At 35.9% G+C, this 284-nt stretch overlaps 1 pseudogene; it reads left to right on the forward strand.

The window, feature by feature from the left end:
- Positions 1–284, forward strand: part of LOC102481113 (60S ribosomal protein L19 pseudogene) — a 4,260-nt pseudogene that overhangs the window by 3,394 nt on the left and 582 nt on the right.

Consider the following 284-nt stretch of genomic DNA (forward strand, 5'->3'; position numbering starts at 1 on the left):
GGTCTGGGTTGGGCGCATGTGCCCTATAGCAAAAACCTCTCAAAAAAAAAAAAAAAAGAATTGATTTTAAAGAATCAGCTTTTCTTTGAAAAAAAAAGAGAGAATTATTTATTTATATTTATTAGCTTTTATTTATTTATTTATTTTAAATTTATTTTGTACATTCAATCAGTGTACATCACCGCAGCTTTCAAAATGAATGCTTCCGCCTTTCGCTGCTGTGGCCGCAGCCATGAGTATACTCAGGCTTCAAAAGAGGCTCCCCTCCACTGTCCTCCCACCCT

Source organism: Tupaia chinensis, unplaced genomic scaffold (genome assembly GCF_000334495.1).
Source record: "Tupaia chinensis unplaced genomic scaffold, TupChi_1.0 Scaffold143886_1, whole genome shotgun sequence".
NCBI classification, from domain to species: Eukaryota; Metazoa; Chordata; class Mammalia; order Scandentia; family Tupaiidae; genus Tupaia; species Tupaia belangeri.